Source organism: Dermacentor andersoni, chromosome 2, assembly GCF_023375885.2.
Source record: "Dermacentor andersoni chromosome 2, qqDerAnde1_hic_scaffold, whole genome shotgun sequence".
Classification (NCBI taxonomy): domain Eukaryota; kingdom Metazoa; phylum Arthropoda; class Arachnida; order Ixodida; family Ixodidae; genus Dermacentor; species Dermacentor andersoni.
In genome coordinates, this window is record NC_092815.1 from 7,588,784 (window position 1) to 7,607,594 (window position 18,811).

Consider the following 18,811-nt stretch of genomic DNA (forward strand, 5'->3'; position numbering starts at 1 on the left):
TCGTTCATCTTATGAACAATTTAAAGGTTTCGTCATCATGCGGCGTCAATGGCGTAAAGGTAAAAATTTTGAAAAGAACGGTTGCTTACTCGTCCATTTCTTGTATGAACTTCTCGCTCGGACTTTAAATTCTAGTGTGTTGCCTTGTGATTGAAACTTGGGCAATGTGGTGCCGTTGTTTAAGTCTGGTGACACTCATTCTGCGCTAAACTATAGCCAATATCATTGACTAGTGTCCCTTGTAAGATCTTTGAACGTGTCATTTATTCTTACCTGGTAACGCAAATAATTCCTTTTACTAATGAACTATTGGTAGCTCTAGGCTTGGGATTTTATATTCGTTGTGTATTCTTAGATTTCTCTAAAGCTTTTGACCTTGTCTAGCATGAACTACTTTGTCTTAAGTTCAATAAACTAAATCTTGACCCTAACATTCTTGCTTGGATAAAAAACTTTTTGATAAAGCGACACCAGTGTGTAACTGCTAATGGCTCCGATTCCTCTCTCGGTCTTGTCCTTTCAGGAGTGCCCCAATGTTCTGTCGTTGGCCCTTTCTTTTTCTAATTTACATATAACGATTCACCTGATTGTATTAACTCCTCTGTTAGGATTTTTGCACAAGACTGTGTTGTATATCGCGTGATTTCCTCTGACAATGACACATCACTACTAAAGACTGACCTTGACAATATTTCTGATTGGTGTAACTCATCGAAAATGAAACTCAACGCGACGAAGTGCGAACTAATGAAAATTTCTCGTAAACTTTCCACTAACGCTTGTAAGTATAACATAAATGGTTCCCCTCTCGAAGAAGTGACTACTTACAAATACTGAGGGGTCCACATCAATTCTAACCTGTCTTGGCAACCACATAGTAATTATGTTGCCAGTAATGCTCACAGCAGGCTTGGGATGTGCCGTAATTTTTTAATGACCCTTCCTTCTCTTAAAACTCCTTCTTTATAAAACTTTTGTTGGCTCCAAACTAGAATATGCATCAGCGGTGCGGATACATGTACTGAAAGTGTTATTGGTTACTTTGAAGCTGTACAGAATCGTAGAGCACGCTTGATTCTTTTCCAACTACTCCCGTCTTTCCAGTATTTCATATATGAAAACAGCGTTACAGATTCCGTCCCTTTCGGTACGAAGGAAAATACCACGTATCTCCTTATTTCATAAGATTTACTACCATAACCCCCGTCTTAAGCAAGGATTACTTTCCCACCCTTCATTCATATTATCTTGTATTGACCATCGTTATAAAAAGCTTTTTTTCTCGTTGTCAGACTAACCAACACTTTCATTCTTTCGTTCCTCAAACTTTTAATGATTGGAACCACTTGGCCACCTCCATTGTATCTATTTGGACCCCAATGACTTTAAAAATGTGCTTGGATACGTTATCTAATGTTTGCTTTGTTTTTTTCTTCTATATATTGTTGCCACTCCCTTCTGTAACACCCTATGGGCCCCGAAGCTACTCAAATAAATGAAATAAATAAATAAAAGCTTCCTATCGCGTTAGTTTCCCACCTTTCTCCTGGGTTCTAGAAGTCTTTCATTTAGACAGCTTCCAGAAGTCAGCGCTTGTGTTGCCTACTCCTCACTATGTCCTTGTGTATGCGCGCTTAGCCGTCATCTGCTATGCGTAACCAACTAGCCCAAAAGTCGGTGCTCTCGCGCTGCTGGCCTTAAGTTCCTTCGCGAGTGCGTCGTCATGAATTTTTACAGCACTTGAGTGCATCTATGGTTAACTTTTTATTGCAATAGCAGCTATATGGATACTCCAAGCGCATTTCTACCGTCGTCGTCGTTGTCGTCGTCGTGAGGTTCCGCATAAAGTTCGAGCTAGATAATTCGTCGCCGTGAACCATATGTTGTATGTGTGAGTGAAAGCGTGCGAGGGCGAGCCGGCGATTGCGGCTCAATCTCGCGCATCAAAGTGCGTCGTCTTCCGTCACGCGCAAGGCTTCGGGGGATGCTAGGGGGCGTGCTCCCCCGGGTGGCCCTAGAGTCACTGGAAAAAATTTCAGAGTACCGCAAAGGTCGGGATTTGACTGGCAACACTGAGCGGCCACCGCCATATACCTTCCAAGTCGACTGCGTCGCGGGAAGGCCGCCGTGTTGGAAGAGCTTGATATTCGGTGACACATCGGGTTGAGTGTTTACTGAAGTACAAATACTTTGTGCCCGGAGATAATGGTTGCTAAGAACGAAAATAAAATGCTATGTTGTGCGAAGTAATGCAGCTGGTGGTTTTGCACGCCGATCGTGTTTACTGTTGGAACTGTGCTACGATTGTGGGCAGCAGCTTACCGCCGCTATCAGGAGCTTATGCACGCGTTTTTTTTCCTTCCGCGGAGCGAGCTACGAAGGAATCATTTCGTCACTTCGAGCGGGAATGAGGGAAGCTTGTGCTTTTGGGCATGAACATCGTGGACCGCCATCGGCTTCTATTGAATGTTTCCAAGCAGGACGAAACTAACACGTGACAGTGTCACAGGCACGTACGTTCATTGTATAATTTCACAAGCTAAATCGGATACATCTAATTTAGTTTGTAAACGGATACCGTGCGTCCTCGATTCTGCAGGGCGACTTTGTCCGCCGTATACGCACGACACACTGCGACTGCCGCGTGCGCACCGGAGTTTGGCCGTGATCGTAAGACGATCTGTGCACAGGCGTAAAAACCAACTTCGATGACCATTTTGTGCACTAAATCTTGTGGAAGGCCAATATGAGCCATTTGCGTGATTACAGCAACGTATATGTACTTCTGTACACTGATAATGACCGAGAGTTTGCTACATTGCGATTTATGAAGGCGGCTGTCTAGTGCGTTTATGAGCGGCTACTCTTCTCAACTTATTTATGACTGTTTTCTTAGACTGCCAAGATTTGCTGCCTGTGTAAAAAAAAAAAGCAGGAACGCCCGCTGGTGACGCAGCACTTTTTTTTTCTAAGTTACATAGGCGATGTATGAAATTCTTGTGCTTTTAGAGCGGCTTATGTAACATGCATAGTGACAGAGTGAAACTAAAGCTACTGGGTGTTCTGTTGTGTTGTATTTCTTGTTATGCATCAAGCACAACATTATTTGGTTATGCACCGTAGCATTTCAACATAAAACATAATATGTATGCTGACTTCAGTTCAGTGCATGTGCTCGGCTTGCAAGCTCAAAATTTGAAGCATGTGTTGTGAATATCACCTGGCCATTGGTTTCAAGCTCGATATGCGTATGTATAAATGAGCAAAGGATAAATGGAAAAAAAGGAGGTATCATGGGCCTCGTATTGACCATATTTTTATTGACTGCGATCGTCACGATCTGCGAAAAACAAGTGCCATATGGGTCGAGTGACTCGAGGCGAGAGCGCGCTCACGTGCGTGGAGAAATTATGCGAGTACCTGGTGCACGTGAGGACGCGGAATTCTCACGCGACAAGTGTGCCTTCGCGTGCCACGAGCACGGAATAACCGCGTGTGTTCAGCAACAAACGCGTACACGTGTACCCGCGTCAAGCGTACAAGACGCGAACGATCCCTGCAATGAACTCCTATTTTCGGAAGGGCCGCTAGGGGGCCGTGACGAGCGGACGTGTATCACGTCGGCTCTGTCTTCCTGCAGTGATTTCTAGCGGCAAATGTTGACGGATCGACCAGAGCTGGTTAAAATCATCAATCGGAAGCTGCGAGGACTCTGCGGACACCAGCGTTTGGTCCGTAAGTGGATTTTTCGCCACCTTAGAGCCACACGTCTGCCAGCCGTGGTGCCGACGCGCTAACACGAACGCCGGCCACTGGGCCTAACGTGGGCTAAGGCTTACCGAAGCCCCCGGTGCCGCCGCGTCAGCTGTGCGGCAGCCAACAGAAGGAATGAATATCACCGTGGAAGGTCGCAGCGCCGAACAGGGCGAGCTCGACGCCCCGGATTGGATCACAGTACTCAACAAATGCAACCTCGAGGAGAAATGGGCACGGAACGCCAAGCGCGTCTCAGAGGACACCCCACCACCATCAGCGAAGCGCGACGGCAAACAGCACGCGGAGAAATCGATCGCCTCGAACCAAGTCAAGCTTCCCGAAAATGGATGGAGAATCATTTTCCGCCCCAAGGGAGGCATGGTAGTCAAACAGTACGATGGACCAACCCTGACCGAAGCCATACATGTAGCTGCGAAGATTGAATGGAACAAGGCGTGCCAGCTTGTAAAGAACGAGAAGCAAGGAATTTTGGTCTTCTTCACCCCCAGCACGGAGGCAAGAGACAAGCTCCTACGCCTCACAAACCTGGAGATTGAAGGAAAAGTGCACGAAGTCACCGTTCACCTGGCAGTACCCGACGACTTCTCGAGAGGCGTCATCCACGGCATAGGACTACAGACCTCACTGCAAAAGATCACGCAGGGGATAGCAGAACATGAGGAGAACCCCAAGGTGCTGGCGATCAGGCGACTAGGACAGAGCAAGACCATCATGCTCACATTCGCCACCAAGGAGGTACCGAGGAAAATCAAATGTCTAGGTGCCATCCTGAACTGTTATTTGTACAAAAAAAAGTACGACGTATGCTATAAGTGCGGAGCCCTGGGACATCGTTCCGACGTTTGCGAGAGCAAGGAAGAGAAATGCAGAGGCTGCGGCATCCCCAACCCAAGCGAGGGACACGACTGCAACCCCACCTGCAAGCTGTGCGGCCAACCGCACCCCACTGGCGCCAGAATCTGCAAGGGGATCTTCAGAACGCCATACATCGTTAAGAAACGACAATGGGAGAAGCTGCAGCAACAGGAGGAGGCGGAGAAGAAACTACCAGAGCATCGCAGCCGGCGGGACGCTAGCAAGACGCGGGCCACGAGCAAGGAGCGCCGCCGGTCAGCATCCTTTCCGAGGCTACCACAGCAGGCCACCCCCACCCCGCCAAAGAAGCAAGGGACAACAACCATCAAAAAGGTAGGCTGGGAAGCGGGGAATTCCCATGACTCTGACATAGTGAGGGAGCTCAAAGAGCAAATGCAACAACAACACGAAATGATGAAACAGCAACAGGAACAATGGAAACTTTACCAGGAGCAAACAGTGGCTCAGATGCAGGAGCTCCGTAATCACGTTATCGAGTTGCAAAGGGAGAACACTGAGCTCAAGGCTCAACTCATTAGACAACCGGCAGCGCGTCAGGATGCCATGGCCGATACGTCGTCCGAATCAGAGCAAGAGGTATCTGCACCACCAAAGAAAAAGCGAGTTAAAAATACCGCTTCGGGCCTTGAAATCGCAGAGGGCAGGGCAGAAAAACTTGAGGTAGACATGCAGCAACTCAAAGAGGTAGTACAGCAGGCGGCCATAGCTACCCAGCGTAACGCGGAGAGGATAGACCAACTCTCAGCCCAGCTCAGCCAACTAGTCATCCCAATGGGAACTCGCCTTGATCAACTGGCAGAACAGCAAAACCAACTCTTTCTGCGGTTGAACCATGGCCAGACTCAACACTAGGGCAAACACAATATGGCAATGGAACTGTAGGGGCTTTATAAAAAAAAGAAACGTTCTCCAAGCCTACCTTGCGGGATGCGATGGTCCCGACATCATCGCGCTGCAAGAGTGTGGGAAAAACGCTAAACTCAGCGGATACAAAACATACCCAGGCCAGTCGCCAAACACTCAGACTGCTACCCTGGTGAAGAGAAATATCACCGTCATACAGCATGAGGTAGGATGCACGCAGATTGACTATGTGTTAACGGAGATTCTACCGCAGAGGCGGAAAGAACGCAGCCTGCTAGTCATAAACGTCTACAGCTCCCCTAAACTAAGGAAAGGCTGTGGCTTCAGGGAGCTCTTTGCCAAAGCGCAAGCATTAGCACGGGGTAAGCAGCGTCTCGTAATAGTAGGGGATTTTAATGCTCCCCACCAAGCATGGGGCTACCACTACTCCCAGATAAAGGGAAGGGAATTATGGGACGCTATGATGAAATGCAATTTAACACTCCTCAACGATCCACTCGCACCGACAAGGCAGGGGAACAGCGTGTCATTCGACACCTCCCCCGACCTGGCCATGGTCGGAGCGGACGTTGAGGCTACTTGGCACAACACGAGAGAGAACCTGGGCAGTGACCACAGAATCATAGAGATCGTTGTCCAAAACGGAGTAAACATCAAACGGGAGAGAAAAATCCTAAAATCTATCAACTGGCAGTCCTTCCGAACCAATGGAGCGGATTGTGGGGCGATCACCGACATAGTTGAATGGACCAATGGCATTAAGCGGGCGTGCAAAGAGGCTGAGGAGGAAGTAGAATTAGATGAGGAACAAAACTGGGTTGATAGCCACATGAGACAGCTGTGGCGGAAAAAAAACGAAGCAGAAACCGAGCTAGCCCAAAAAAGGGGCAACCGTAACCTGAGAAGAAGAATAGCAGCTCTCAACAAGGAAATTGAGAGCCATGCCCAAACCCTAAATAGACAACACTGGAACGACATCTGCGATAGACTAGACGGTCAATTAAGCTCCGTCACCACCTGGAAACTATTGAGACACCTCTTAGACCCAGACAACACCAAAGCTGAGACCAGGAGACAAATGCAACGACTAACCCACAATTTCCAGGGGTCGGAGGAGGATATGATAAACCAGATCAAAGACAGGTACATAGGAGAAACAAACACCGAAACATTGCCCGACTACAGTGGCGAAAACAACGAAGAGCTGGACCAACCAATCACCTTAAGAGAGGTCCAAGCTGCCTTAAACAGGCTCAGCGGAAAAACCGCGGCTGGCCCAGATGGGGTCACCAATAAGATGCTTCGAAACCTCGATGACCACTCCCTCCAGCAACTGACAGCATTCTTTCAAAAGTGTTGGGAACGGGGGGAGATACCCGGGGAGTGGAAGACAGCAAATCTAGTCCTCATCCCCAAATCAGGAAAGGAACTCAAACTTGAGAACCTTAGGCCAATCTCGTTAACCTCCTGTGTAGCCAAGCTCATGGAACACGTCATACAGACTAGGCTCAACGATTACTTGGAAAGTAAGGAACTCTACCCAGACAGCATGATTGGTTTCAGACAACAACTGTCCACAACTGACGTCATGCTACAACTCAAAGAACAAGTATTGGAACGGAAGACTAGCGACTCGAGAGTCATAGTCGGACTGGACGTCAGCAAAGCATTTGACAACGTCAAACACAGAGCGATCCTGTCACACCTCAGTCACCTAAATGTTGGAAGCAAGCTATACAACTATATCAAAAGCTTCCTCACGGACCGAACGGTGAACATAGAAATCGGGGGCACAATAAGAAAAAACATTAAGCTAGGCAACAAGGGAACACCGCAGGGATCAGTGCTCTCCCCTACCTTGTTCAATATTGCAATGATCGGGCTGCCAGCACGACTCAGAAAGATAGAAGGCCTCTGCCACACACTCTATGCTGACGACCTCACCCTTTGGGTCGACAGAGGGGGGAGCGATGGCCAAATAGAAGGCACCCTACAAAGGGCAATATGGGAAACGGAATGCTATCTGAGACCCATAGGGCTAAAATGCTCGCCGGAAAAATCGGAGATGCTCATCATGGGCAAGCAGCAGGTCAATATCCAGCTCCTGGTCAACAACACCCCGGTACCAAGGGTGGACAAGATCAGGATACTGGGTATGTGGATACAACAAAATGGGAAAAACACCGAAACAATTAACCGACTAGCCGCCACGACCAACCAAACATGCAGGCTTCTCAGGAGGATAGCAAACAAAAACGCGGGGATGAAAGAGGCAAACCTACTTCGGCTCGTTCATTCTTTCATCATTAGCAGAATCACCTACGCTATCCCGTACTTAAAAACAACTAAAGCAGAGAGAGACAAGGTAGACATTCTCATCAGGAAAGGTGTCAAAACAGCACTAGGTTTACCAGCATGCACATCAACCGAGATGATTCTGAACCTAGGAGTGTCGAACACCCTAGAGGAAATGTGCGAGGCGAAACTCACGGCACAATATATCAGACTAACTGGCAGCAAAACGGGCCGATCCATCCTCAGAAACCTGGGCTATCAAAACCCAGAATCACGTGATAGGATAACCGTCATCCCCAAAGAAATTGCTAACAAGTTAAGAATAACCCCTATCCCAAGAAACATGCACCCCATACACAACAAGGAACGCAGGAGAAGCAGGGTCCAAAGACTCCAAGGCTCCCTCCTCCAAACACAAGGGGTAGTGTACACCGATGCGGCAGAATACCCAGAGGGGCATTATGCTGCAGTAGTAGTGAGCGACAAAGGCGCGCTAGTCTCTAGCTGTAGCGTACGACACTCTTCACCAGATGAGGCAGAGATGGCGGCGATTGCCCTGGCAATCACACACCCATCAACTAGAATAGTCATCACCGATTCTAAAACTGCAATCAAAGCCTATGACAAAGGTAAGGTTTCCAAAGAGGCCGGCAAAATCCTGCAAGCAGGCAAGGAGAACGTACCTAACGACCTAATTAGGATAATATGGGCACCCGCTCATAGTGGACTCACAGGGAACGAGATCGCCAATGAGGTCGCCCGAGGACTCACACACCGGGCCCCAGCGCAGGCGGATTACTTCCTGTCCAAAAAGCGAGAGTTAACCACATACAGAGAAATTCTAGAACACTACAGAATGGGGAGGAGAACTCTGCCTCCCCCCCATAGATCTCTCACAAAGCAGGAAGAGGTAATATGGCGAAAACTGCAGACAGGTACCTTCCCAAACCCGTATATTCTGCACAAATGGCATCCTGAGGTGCACTCTCCAAAATGTAAAAACTGTGAAGGCACAGCAACGTTAAATCACATGCTTTGGGCTTGCCCAGCACTAAACGGCCTACATGGAAACAGAGAGTCATGGGAATCCTCGTTCCATAGCCAGGAAGAGCAAGCCCAAAAACAGGCCATCCGTCAAGCCCAGGCCGCCGCCGGAAGCCAACTGATTCCGGCCGACGTCTAGGGGGGAGGTAGACGGTGATAGGGAGAGCTGCGCCTCACCCGATCACCCATACTCTCTGACGGGTGTAAATAAAGTGCTATCTCTCTCTCTCTCTCCTATTTTCGTAGCATCGCTAACACCGCGTGCACTTCGCTTAAATATCTTCTAAAACAGTGCCGAAAAGCACAAGCAAGGTGTACTTATAGCTCGCACACGCGGGTGTTTTTTGTAGGTTTGAAGTTCTCCCGGCCGATTCTGTGTAAACACGCAGAACGACGCTCTCGGTCATTTTTCCCGGTCGGACTCTAGAAAAAAGTATTTTCAGCCTCAGTTCGGTTGCTGCATCCGAAGGCGCAGCAGCCAGGCATGATTTCCTTGCAGTCAAATGCGAGCGCGACAATCGGAACACACACACACACACAAAAAAAAAAATACGTAGGGAACCTGCGCTGCCTGCGCTCGAACTCAGCCGGCCCGCCCGGCGCTTGGAAGGTATATGGCGCTCCAGAGGTCACATGGTACGGTTGGGCCAATGAACGCGTCGGCGGCGCGGGGAAAACAAATGCGGTACTCTGAAATTTTTTCCAGTGACTCTAGGTGGCCCTTTAGGCGGCCCGCGCGACCGCTGTATCTTGAAGGCTGATATGAAGTGCTGTGCCACACGTGTCAAACATGATTCGTTGTTTTTATGTTACGTCATAGGCAAGCAGCCTATATATCTAGTTCGCTGTCGCTGAAATAAAACAGTGCGGTACGTGCTCTTGGATCGTCTCCGTCACTCTGCCACCCGCTACAACAGTGGCGACGAAGGTGACCACCACGCGGAGCCCCCGCCTCGAACAGCGGCGTCTCGGTAGCGCTGGGAGTCCTGCTGGGTACGGAAAGTAATCGAGTCTTCGGAACATCGGCGGTCATGGCCCTGGCTACGCACCTCGGTACCCCAAGTTTCGACGAAAATCAAGATAAGTGGGATATTTACTTGACTTGACTGGAGGCATTTTTTGAAGCAAATGATATTAAGACAGAGGATAAGAAAAGGGCGCTCTTGGTTTCGACACTATCAACGAAGACTGTAGGCGTTCTTGCTGGACAGTGCGCCCCCCAGAAAGTAAACGCCCTGAGTTACAAGGACGCACTTACCATCCTAAATAACCACTATGCGCCGAAGACTAATGAGGTTGCCGCAAGTTACAAGTTCTTTACAAGGGATCAGGCTGCAAGCGAATCTGTCCGGGACTATGTTGTTGAGCTACGCAAACTTGCGGATAATTGTCACTTCGGCAGCAGTTTGGATCGCATGTTACGGGACCGCATTGTGTGTGGCATCCGAAATCGGGCGGTGCAGCAGAAGCTGCTTGAAAAAACTGAGCTCACACTCGCCCAAGCTGAAACGATTGCCATAGCGGCAGAGACAGCCGCACTGGAAGTAAGCGCCATGACTAGACTTGATAATGAGGCAGCGGTGTGCACTGTAGCGAGTAAATCGCGCCGATATCAGACCTTCACCAAAGATAAGCAAAGCCATACTGAGTGCGCACGCTGCGGAAACTACGATCACGACGCAAGCGACTGTCCGCACAAAAAGGAGCAGTGTTTTCGCTGTCGGAAGACTGGTCGTTTCGCAAGAAAATGCCTCTCCCAGTCGGGGCTCCGGGCTGGTAGTAGGCGCGATGGCGTCGGTAACGCAGTTCCTTATGAGAGCGCTGTATCCGAAACGGAGGAAGGCGATATTTCATCAGTCTTCACATTGCAGGAATCACGGGAAAAGAAATCTTTGCTCCAGGCGTTCCGCAGAGTTATCCACTGGGGTGGCGTGCCCTTGAACATGATTATTGACACGGGATCGCCGTTTTCAATCATTCCGCAGGAGGTGTATCTAAAGCACCGTCTGAGTTGGCCACGCTTATCGAAATGCAAACACACGCTCAACTGTTACTTGGGCAAGCTACCCATTGTCGGTGAACTGCACCTTGAGGCCCATTTTGCTGGGAAGACTGTACCTGCCACACTCATAGTTACAGGCTGCTCGGGTCCCAGCCTTTGCGGAAGGGACTTAATCCAAGCGTTCTCGCTTTTGCCGTCGGGGTTTCTCACTGCGGTTCAATCGACGTCAGCAGATCCCGACAGCCTCAGGACCGAGTTTCCTGCCCTTTTTGAGCCAGGACTTGGAAACATTCAAGGGCCACCTGTGAAATTCCACATTCGAGAAGGCGCCCAACCGAAGTTCCACAAGGCGCGGTCAATTCCTTATGCTCTTCGTGAAAAAGTGGAAACTGAGCTGGACCGTTTAGTAGAGCAAGGCATATTATCGCCCATAGCACAATCTGAGTGGGCGGCGCCAATCGTACCAGTACTGAAGAAAGGCTGTTCCCTTCGCATCTGCGGCGATTTCAAAACCACAATCAATGCTGCGTGCATAACTGAGCAGTACCATTTACCAAACATTGAAGACATTTTCGCGTCGCTACGTGGGGGATCATTTTTCACAACACTGGACCTTAAGGATGCATATAACCAACTCCCTTTGGATGAGGAGGCGAGGAAGTTGGCCATGATAAACACTCACAAGGGGTTGTTCATCTATAACCAACCGTCTTCCGTTTGGAGTTGCCTCGGCTCCCGCGATTTTTCAGCGGCGCATGGAAACGGTCCTGGCCGGTCTTCCAGCCGTGCAGGTGTACTTGGACGATGTATTGATAGCGGAACGGCAAGACGATAATGGCTCAGTGCTTCGGGACGTTTTGCGCAGGCTTCAAGAAAATGGTATCGAGCTGAAGGCCGAAAAATGCCATTTTCGCAAAGACTCAATCGTCTACCTGGGCCATCGCATTGACAAAGACGGCTTGCATCCGCTTGAGAAGAACCTAGCAGCAATACGCGACTCGCCACGGCCTACGAATGTGAGCGAACTGCGCTCTTTCTTGGGTCTGTTGACTTATTATCACCGGTTCTTGCCGCACATGTCAACGATGCTGGCGCCGTTGTATCTTTTGCTTGAAAAAGAGCATAAATGGCACTGGGGAACGGCGCAGGAAAATTCATATCTCAAGGCTAAACAAACACTTCTGAGTTCACCTGTTCTGACGCATTTCGATCCCAACCAACCAGTGCGGTTGGAATGCGATGCGTCACCTTCGGGTTTAGGTGCCGTAATCTCGCACCGAATTGGACAATTGGATAAGCCCATTGCTTTCCGTTCACGCACGTTAACACACGCCGAAAAGAATTATTCTCAGCTCGAGAAGGAAGCGCTCGCACTGGTGTTCGGAGTAACAAAGTTTCGAGACTACCTGCTGGGCCGCGAGTTTATATTGGTCACGGACCACCAACCACTGGTGGGACTTCTACGAGAAGATCGACCTGTGCCTCCAATGGCGTCGGCACGTATTCAGAGATGGGCTCTGTTTCTAAGCCAATATAGCTACCGCATAGAGTACAAGGCCGGCAAGGAAAACGCCAACGCGGACGCACTCAGTCGCTTGTCCGTGCCCATAACAGACGTTTGTCGATCGGGCACCTTACCAGAATACGTATTGTCTACAGAGACCCTTGACAGCTCGTTCGTGCCAGCGGATGCCATACGGGCGCTTACGAACGGAGATGAAAACCTTAGCGTTGTGCAGCACTTTGTACTGAAAGGATGGCCTAAACGCTTGTCACCGTGTCACAATCACCTTCAACCTTATTTTTGCAGAAGACTGGAGATGTCAAGCGTAGAAGGCCTGCTCTACTGGGGTCATCGTATCGTCGTACCCTGCAGAGCGCGAGTCGCCATGCTCGCTGAGCTACATCGGTCACACCAGGGTGCATCTGCGATGAAAAGACTGGCTCGGACGCTGTTCTGGTGGCCTGGGTTGGATGGTGAGATCGAAAGCCTTGCACGTTCGTGCATCTCATGTGTACAAGCTCAGCCAATGCCCCATCGACAGGTTCCTATCTGTTGGCCAGAAATGGGAACCAAATGGTCAAGGCTTCACATTGATTACGCCGGACCGATAGAGGGACGCATGCTGTTGATAGTCGTCGACTCTCATACTAAATGGATTGAGGCACTTCCCGTCAAGTCGGCGACCACAGAAGTCACAATTGCGCGGCTTCGAGAATTGTTTGCGCGTTTTGGCTTGCCGCAAACAGTTGTATCAGATAACGGGCCTCAGTTTGCAAGTCAGCAGTTTTCCCAGTTCATAACTGTCAACAACATAACTCATCTACGTAGTGCGCCCTACCACCCACAATCTAATGGTCTCGCAGAGCGTGCGGTCCGCACAATAAAGGATGGCCTTCTTAAGCACTCGATGGTGAACGATCTCGAAACAAAACTAGCGCGAGTGCTCCTAGGCTATCGACGTACCCCACTGCCGTGCGGCAAGTCTCCTTCAGAGATGCTGCTGACCTACCAAATTCGTTCGCGCTTGGATACTTGCATCCCTTCTCTACCTCAAAGTTACTCGCAGCCTCCCAGATTCCAGTCCGGCGACCAGGTGTGGGTGCGCAACTTTGGCCGAGGGGAGCGTTGGCGTCCAGGCATCGTCAAGAGCATAGAGGGTTCACGCCTTGTAACGGTCGACACTCCAGATGGCCTAGCCAGACGTCACTTCGACCAAATTTTCCGTCGCGTGCCTGTGTCACCCGTGACCCCAAAAGCGGAGGCGTCCGAGTCGCTTCAACCCAGCCCGGACAACAAGAGTCGGCCAACGTGAACGCCAGAAGCCCGGTGCAGCCTGGCCACTCCAGAAGCGAGTGGCGCTGCGCCTGTTCCTTCGACAACACCTCCAACATCCGTCCCAGCCGAACAGGCTCTCTCTCCCCCAAGTCCGCCGGTCTTACGGAGGTCTACCCGACAACGAAGACCCGTGCAAAGACTGCAGTTTTAAAAGAAAGGGAGAAGTGATATGAAGTGCTGTGCCACACGTGTCAAACATGATTCGTTGTTTTTATGTTACGTCATAGGCAAGCAGCCTATATATCTAGTTCGCTGTCGCTGAAATAAAACAGTGCGGTACGTGCTCTTGGATCGTCTCCGTCACTCTGCCACCCGCTACAACAAAGGCCAACTGCGACGGGGACAAAGTCCGCCGTGGTTAGAGAGAGAGAGAGAGAGTGGGGGGAGGGGCGGTTCGTTCTACCCGGAGCGACGCGGTCGGCCGCGCTTGCCCGCCTGGGTCGCTGTGTCTCGAAACCCATCTGCGACGAGTACAGGGTGTGCCACACGCTGTTTTCACGTCGTCCGCATTGATGCGAGCGGCAGCACGAAGGTCATTTCACTCGCCGCTGTTGCCGCGTTTCCTCAGTGCAGCGTTTTGACAGCGAGTGCGCGCGGTCATCGAGTGAGACGTGTTCACGTTTGCTTGTGCGCGCGTGACACCGTGTTTGTTGATTTATTTGGTATGCCTATGTTTGCAACTTTATACGGCCGATAAATCTACTATCCTTAGTATAGCTGTCCACTAATTTGCTACCGCAATCGATGCTTCGCCGTTTGGGCGAAACTTGGACTTTTTCGTGCCTCGCAAATTTCTGGCAATTTAAATTTCTATCCGCGATACATGCCACGGAAGGAGGGAAGGTAAGCGAGACGTGCAAGCAGCGCACCTGTCGACTAACGAACGAAACTGAACGCTCGCTGTCAAAGAGCAAGAAACAGAAGCAACTGCGTCGCGTGCTTGGTTCAATTTTGTTTTTTCAGCGACATTTCCTCCATCGCCTGTTCAAGTGCGCAATTCCATTTGTGCGTTATTGCTGACTTCGTATAGCTGTAAAGTTACTTTCAGATTGATTGTGAATTGTAACGGCTGCTGTAGACAACGTAAGCAGCCTGTGGGCAGAACGCAGCGAAATTACCTTGCAAAGCAAAAGAACAGCCTGCATTTCGTTCTCTCTTATACAAACACACACGTAAACACACACTCACGCACGCATGCACGCACATAAGGCAGTGTATTACGTTAAAAAATCCAAGGTGTCTCTGAGGCCAAGTTCCCTTGTTCTGAGTTCCTTGTTGGTGGTTAAAGAAAGCCGCGTATGGGGGCCTGGCATCTATGCAGGTGCGGGATAACAAAGAACGGGGAGACTCGATGCGTTTTCTGTTTGAAGCTTTAATTGAAAGGCTCGTGCTGGGCCCGAGACAGAAAAAAAAATTGCACTTGAGGACAAACACTCTTCCGATCACTCAAAAGTATTTATGAAATTGCCACGCATTAAAATAGTCACCGACGAACCATGCAGTGTTGTGGAAAATTTACTATCCGCCGCGGTCGCATGCAGGGATTTTAGCGATGGTTCTTGTTTCTTTCTTTTAAATGAGAACTGCGAATAGATAATCCGAGGTCGAGTACGCAAGGCTGTTCGGTAGTGAAAAGGTTTCCTCAGTGACAGTCTTTAGTGTAAATGGCAATCGTCATAAACTTCGACACCGGGGATTTGTATATAGACGTGTAACCATTTCAGGCAGGGAAAGAGGCATTGCACTTTGCTCATTCTGAAATTGCGGTGCATACGCTCTTTGAGGGGGAGGAGTGTCCCCTGCTGCAGGCGGATCTAGCGTTGCGAAATGTAAGCAGGCTTTTCCACATAGCTAATTTGTCCAAACCAAGATGGAGGCATTCTTAAACCCAAGACACGCCTTTTCAAAGTTTGGTGTCAATGCCGTCAGCCGCCCGCATGTTGACCTCTTAATTAGAAATCTAACCCGAGGTCCACCATCCTGGTTAGGTCAAACTAGCAATAATACATTCTTTCGGATTAGTTGGTTCATACTTGAAATATAACCGCGCTCCGCAAGACGCACAAGAAAAGAAAAACAGGGCATGACAGAGCGCAGACTACCTACTTTTTTTCCTGAATCGACTGAAAGCTTTTAAATAGGTAATTTAATCACATGCGCCATCCGGATGCGCAAAAACTAGACAATCAGATTTCCATCACCCACAATTGTGCATACTATATTTCACTGACGGAAAAAAATGGTTTTAAAGCCATTTCAAAAGATGAACAGCAAAAACGAAAAACTAACAAAAAGCGATTGGAACAGGAAGAGCAGATGTTGATGAAAACAATATGCCCAAGAACACAGCGACTCAATCGGCTGAGTTCCTGTGCCGGAAGCTCACGGCTTCCTTCCCAAAGAGGCCCCGAGCCGATTCAGCAGGAAACGCAGTCACATACTTGGGAGACGTAAAGCCTCCTACAGCAGTTGAACGGGTCCTGGAGAAGGGTCCGAAGTGCAGCTTCCAGCCACCTTCTTCGCGTCCTAGCCTGTTGTCTCACGGGCAACGTACGCAGGAACCGGACCAGTAAAGAGCCATAGGGGATGGTGTGCAGTGCCTAACGCGAACTTTGAGTAAGAAGGAGGTTCCCAGGCCTCCTCTACGTTTCGTCGTGAACGCATTGAACAATGATAAATTGATGGCGCTTACCTTGGATTGTTTTACAGGACAGTTTCAGGATGAGGTACTACAGACCGCGCGAAAAAATGTCAAGTCTGAAATTTTGCCCGAAGACGTGCAAGAAGGCGGCACTAAATTTATTGAAGGAACTGAAGCTGGATGCTCTCAACAAGGCCTTTGCAAAAAACACGCTGAAACTGTTCTGGGAGGCGTCTACGTATGCGTAAGCATTGTGCCACTTGCTCATCTCCACGCAGCCCGGTGTGATTATCAATGTTATGAAACTTGACCCGGTTAGTACAAGCGACAGCGCTGTCGCGACGCGAACTAGCGCGGACGTTGCCGCAAGGATCATTGATGACGCAAGCAAAGCACTACACGGCGGCGCGAAATGCGCTGATGACGTTCCGATCATTATAAGGCGATATCGCTCTTTAGCGTCTTATCCATCCGCGTCGAACCATAATGAACCATCTATAGGCTGTTCGGCTGCTAAGCACGAGGTCGTGGGATCGAATCCCGGCCACGGCGGCCGCATTTCCATGGGCGCGAAATGCGAAAACACTCGTGTACTTATATTTAGGTGCACGTTAAAGAACCCCAGGTGGTCGAAACTTCCGGAGTCCCCCACTACAGTGTGCCTCATAATCAGAAAGTGGTTTTGGCACGAAACACCCCAAAATTTATTTTTTAAATTATGAACCGTGACCAAACGTACTCAGGCGGCGGCTTTGTATGACACCGCCGGGCGCACCGTACCTTGAAAGCGATCTGCGGTGCTGACAAAGAGTGCCGACTGCTCATTGCTTCGCGCGCTGTGTTCTCGCCGCTTATTTGTCGTTGAAGAGAGACGCGCGAAGCGGTATCTTGAAAGTGAGCTGCGAAAGTGGCAGAGCGCGGCGGTGTGCTGAGAGATCCGTGAGCGAGAGGCAGCACGAAGTTGAATTCGCTGGCTGCTGCGGGCGCTGGACAGCTTTACTTGGGCGTCCGCAACCACCCACGCACGCAGCGCGCGAGTTTGTGTGTAAGTAGCGAAGCGCTCGGCGAAGCGGCAATAGACGCAAAAGTTGAGAGAGGGATTGCTGACTTGCACGCGCCGCAGCCGATAGTGTGCCACTCAGCGCCGCGATATGACAGCTCCTGAAACTGTGTAGCCAATATCGGCCGCCACGAAGTCAAACGACAAGCCGGTGTCATATCTTCGACCGGAGCGATATCAAAAAAGCGCTCTCATGGACCCGCGAGAACACGCGAGAACGTCCCGCAAAGGCCGCACAGCCCGCAGCAGACGCTACGCAGCCTTTGAAAAGCTGCGGCCGCTCGCAAGAGACCATGTGTGTTTTGCGTACTGCGCATGCGCAATGTCGCCTCCGCGGGTTTCCTGCGTACACGGAGCTGTTGCGGACGCTCAACTAAAACTGAAACTAAAAGTGAAAGCGGACGTCTTACGGGACGGACGGACGGACGGACGGACGGTTTTCTCGTTGGCTAAGCATAGAAATGCTTACGTACTTAAAACGGAAGGTGGGTCACTCCATTCATTTTTCACCTGCAAGACTCACAAGATCGGACACTCGCTAGGCCTGATCGTGTCCGAGGACAGCTTGCAAAAGGTGGTGTCGCGTACTTGCAGGGTATACTTAGTTATATCGCCAGCAATGACTCTTTCTTGGTGCGAAGCTCTTTTGAAGTTATTTCCACGTTGCAGGAAGGAATGGCAGCGGCGTCGAAAGCGTTTTCATTCGACGGAAGTGATTTCTTTTATTCAATACCATATGAAAGCACGAAAGCATGTTCTGTGTAGGGGAAGAACACGGAAGACGAAGAAGTACGGACGTGCGTCGAATGGGCTCTGACCATTCTTATATACCACCCCAGACTTTCTCAATCCACTGGGCCCCCAAATTTTGTTTGGAGCTTAGAGGAAACACAAGCTGGACCACCTGGATACCGAATTCAAGACGGTAGGACCGATTTTTGGCTTTTTACCGGACTTGGAAGTTTACGCGTGGCCGAGTGGGCGCTAGGCCTAACGGGGCTTAGCTCGACTACGGGCGCTCGCGCGCACTCGGGCTCGCTCCGAGGCGACGATGCAGCCCGGTACGGACCCCCGCCCTACGCATTACCCCAGTTTTGAACCAACAACAAGCACACTACCCCAGAATTTATTGGAAGCCCAGGAGATGGACGAGGACTACCTCGGCAGCACCGACTCCGAGAACTCGGTAGACGGCGGATAGAGGATGCCGCCATGCGAGAGCAGCAACACGAAGTCCAGAGAGAAGACGAATCGAACTGGGTATTGGCCCTGCCCAAACGCCAGAAGAAGCGACAAAGGAAGACCGAACACAACGCTCCAGGGAATTTTCCGCCCACCACTCAAGGTGACCTCAGCGGGAAAACTCCGACCCCTGCTCCGCCGGCAGTTGGCGCGCCAGCCGCCGCCGCCTCG